The sequence below is a fragment of the Octodon degus genome, unplaced genomic scaffold, assembly GCF_000260255.1.
Source record: "Octodon degus isolate 3935 unplaced genomic scaffold, OctDeg1.0 scaffold00257, whole genome shotgun sequence".
Taxonomy (NCBI): domain Eukaryota; kingdom Metazoa; phylum Chordata; class Mammalia; order Rodentia; family Octodontidae; genus Octodon; species Octodon degus.
This window is the reverse complement of record NW_004524833.1, coordinates 1,162,198-1,166,683: the sequence shown is the minus strand read 5'-3', so window position 1 is coordinate 1,166,683 and position 4,486 is coordinate 1,162,198.

The window sequence follows — 4,486 nt, the reverse complement described above, 5'->3', positions numbered from 1 at the left end:
GAAGATGGTATCACCCAAACTGCACCTGGGCTGGGACCAGCAGGTCCCGCTGGCATATGTTAGCAGGAAGCTTTCCCATACACTCACAGGGCCTGGACTATGACTGGATCTGGGTGTCCCCAGAACGTGGCAGAAATTCTCACTTGGTGGGAGGGGTGGGGAGGTGCTGCACAGTTTTGGGGGTCGTCCCAAGAGGGTGGAAGAGGGTCTCTCACACGCTGTACCTGGGCTTGGACCGGCAGGTCCCTCCTGCACAGGGTAGCATGAAGCTCTCCCATACACTCACTGGGACCTGAGCTAGGACTGGATCTGGGGGGCCCACATAACATGGCAGAAATTCTCACCTGGCGAGCAGGGTGGTACTGATGCTGCGAAGTAGAAGAGGGTTTCATCCACTCTGATCCTGGACTGGAACCCGCAGTTCCTGCCAGCGCAGGGTAGCAGGAATCTCTCTCTCTCTCTCTCTCTCTCTCTCTCTCTCTCTCTCTCCCTCTCCTTGTAAAAGCAGGGATTGAACTCAGGCCCTTGCCAGGGAAACACTTATTCCACCGAGCCATCTCCTTGGCCCCAGCCAGATGACTTTATCACCCTACTTCCTAACACAGTTTAAAATGTTGTCAGAACCCTCACTTCCTTCTGGACAAGATCCAGGACTAAACTGCAGTAACAACACTGCCCTGATTTATATTTTGGACCCAGGTCAGAGCAGAACCACTGAAACTCTCCTTTGCTGATATCGAAAGTGGCCCATAGACCATATAGCCTTGCCAAGATTAGCTCTTCCTTGGCTGTTCCAACCCACAAATATCCTCCCCTAAAAAATTTAAAATCTCCTGTCCATTTTTGTTTGGGGATGTCCTGGTCCACTAGGCAGCCAACCCATTTGCTCCTACCTCAAATCAATCTTCTCCCATAAGAATGACTGGCCTGGTCTATTGTATGGGTTTATATTTCACAGGTGGGTTTTATTGCATTTTCAATTTCCTCTCCTGTTATTGGATTATTCAGAGTTTGTATATCCTCTTGACTCAGCTTTTACGTTCCATATGTACCTAGGAAACTGCCATTTACTCTGTTTCTTCTGTTCTGTGAAAAGATTTAAGAAATAGGTAATTATCTTCTGAATTTCCCTAAGGCCTGTAGTGACTTTTCCCTTTTTATTCCGTATTGCATGACTATGGCTGGCTTTCTTTTCTTTCTTTCTTTCTTTCTTTCTTTCTTTCTTTCTTTCTTTCTTTCTTTCTTTCTTTCTTCTTTCTTTCTTGATTAGGTTGCCTAGGGAATTATCAATTTTATTTATTCTTTCAAAGAAGCAGCTTTTTGATTCATGCAATATTTCTATTGTTTTATTCATCTCCATTGCATTAATTTCAGTGATAATCTTTATAATTTCCTTCTTTCTTTGGGCTTGATATGTTCTTCTTCTTCTAGGATTTCTGTTTTCCTAATGTACAAATTTCCTACTATTCATTTTCCTCTTAAGAGAGTTTCATTGTATCTCACAGGTTTCTGTAAGAGGTATCTGCTTTTCTATTTGGTTATAAATATTTTTTTTCTTCTTGTTTTAATTCATCTGTGATCCAGGTTGTTTAGGAGGTTGTTTTTTAATTTCCATGTGTTTATGGATTTTTAGTATTTTTATCAATAATTTTCAGTTATTGAACTGTAGTCAGATAGTATGCATGGCATAATTTAAATTCCTTTACATTTCCTTAAGAATGATTGCTTAGGCAGAGCACAGAAGACGGGATTCGATCCACTGTGTTGGCCCCACCCATGGGGTGTGCAAGATGGCAATTGAGACTAGATATGGTGGATCTAGTCATCCACTACATCTAGTCTGTAATCCCTGTGCTTGTAATCCCCATGCTTGGGAGGATGAAAACAGAAGAATCACTATGGGTCCGATCTATGTACTGAGACCCTGTAGACCCTGTACCAAATACACACACACACACACACACACACACACACACACACACACACACACACAAAAGAATGATCTCTGCCTTAGCATATAGTCTGTTGTGAAGAATATACCATCTGCAGCTGAGAAGAATGTGCATTCTGTTGTTTCAGAGTGAAGCACTCTGTAAAGGTCTACCAAGTAGATTTCTTCACAGGTTTGGATTTGTTCTGTTATTTCTTTCCTGACTCTTTTTCGTAGTTAATCTATCTCTTTGTAAGAGTTGTATGCTAAAGTCCCCCATCACTATTGCATTACTGCTCATTTGACTGTTTATGTCTGTTAAATTTCGTCTTATATATGTGGGTATGTGGGCAATCCTACATTGGGTGAATATATATTTATGTTTGTTGTCTCTTCCTCTTGCAATTTTGCCTTAACAAGTATGTAGTGAGTTTATCTCTTTGGAAAATTTTTGGGTTTAAGTTGATATTGTTAGCCACCAGAATAACTACTCCTGCTTTTTTCTGATGTCGTGTGACATGGAAGACTATTTTCCATTTGTGACATTTAGTCAAAGAATTTCCTTTTGAGTTAAATGTGTTTCTTATATGCAACATCTTGTTGTATTTTGTTTCTTAATCCACTTTGCTAGTCTGTTTCTTTTGATAAGTGAGTTGACGCCATTTTCAGTGATGCTTATAATTGATATATATTGGCTCATATTATTTTCCTGTTGTAGGTTCTGTAATTTTTCCCTCTTTTAAATTACTTGTTCTGTTTGATGGTATCTTTATATTGTTCTTGATGCAGTGGTTCTTTCTGTCTTTTTCTAGAATCTTTGTCAGTACTTTTTGTAGGGTTAGTTTTGTGGACATGGATTTCTTCAGTTGTTCTTTGTCTTGGAAGGATAATTTTTCACCATTGAGTTTGATAGTTATACATGGTACATCGATATGCATTGCAAGATATTTTCTTTCTGCCTGAAAGAAAATAACTGAAGTACTTCACTCCAAGTTCTACTTGAATTGATGGTTTGGGTTGAGAAATCTGTTGTGATTCTTATGGGCTTTCTGTTGCACATGATCTCTTTCTTTTCTCTAGCAGCTTTTAATATTCTACTATTTTTTGGTGAATTATTGAAATCTGTATTATTATGTGTCTAATTGTACATCTATTTTGGTTGTGGCTATTTGGAGTTCTACATACCTCACTTACAGTATGTCAATTTCTTTTCTCTTGTTTGAAAAATTTTCTGCTAGTGCTTCTCCAAATAAACCTTTTGTGTAATTTGTGCTCTCGGCTATTGCTTCATTGACACCTATTGCTTTTGTATTGCTTCTCTTTGTATCATCTCATAGTTGCTGAATTGTTATGTCATAGTTCCTTATTAGTTTTAAGGGAGCGTTCTTAGGGCCAGGGAGATGGCTCAGTAGAATAAGTGCTTGCCTCGCAAGTGCAAAGGCTTGGGTTCAATTCCCAGTTCAGAGAGAAAAGAAAAAAAAACCATTCTTTCCATGTTCATTAGCTGCAGTGCTGTCTTTCAGGTCTGAAAATCTATATTCAGTTTCATTCAAGCAGTTTTGTCAGCTTTCACTGTAGTTATTAATTTCCTGGATATCTGTTTCATGCATTCTAATTCTTTCCTCTATCGTTCATGCAGTGTTTCTATTATTTTCTATTCTCCTCTATTTTTTTTTACCTATGTCTTCTTTAGCTGCACTGAGCAAATTCTTTCATGATTGCTGTCATTTCTTTTTTGACATGAGAAATTATATCTTATCATATTGTTTCTGTAAACTGATGGAGAGACCCAGTCTAGCCCAGGTCCGGTGAGTGTGCGGAGAGCTTCCTGCTACACTGCTCCAGTGGGACCAGTCCCAGCCCAGGCGCAGCACGGGTCAGACCCTCTCCCACGCACTTGGGCTGCCCCCCAACACTCCGCAGTACCTCCCCCACCCTGCCCGCCAAGTAGGAATTTCTGCCGAGTTCTGGGAACCCACATACCCAGTCCTAGCACAGCTCCGGTGAGTGAATGAGAGAGATTCCTCTTCCCCCTACTTCATCTTGCCCCCTGCACGCACAGCTCAGGCCTGGCATACACACCTGGGGTGTAACCCTGCAGCTGCAATCCATACAGAGAGTGTAGAGGATAGATCCACGCAGCTAGTCCAGGAGCAGAACATCTTCCCACAGGGGCACAACAGGTTCACCCTCAAGGGCAGCAGTGGGAATGAGCTGAGCACAGCAGCCAGACCCAAGCCAGATGCAGCTGGATAAGTCCAAACACTGTAAAGTTGCACCTGAATTTAGTATGTGCGAAGGTTATAACTACAGTAAAGATCTACAACAAAGGTCAGAAGAAAGTGCTACACAAAATGATGACAAGGAACAAAATGGAACCTCAGTACCCAAGCCCACCCGTAACAAGTGCAGAGGACACTAACACAGAACAAATTTGAAATCACACAGCTGAAAGCAATAAATCAAGGGATTCTGAAATTAACAAAAAGCTTCAGAAAGATATAGAAGACCTCATATTGGAAATAAAAAAAGAAATCCCTGAATTAATAACATCTG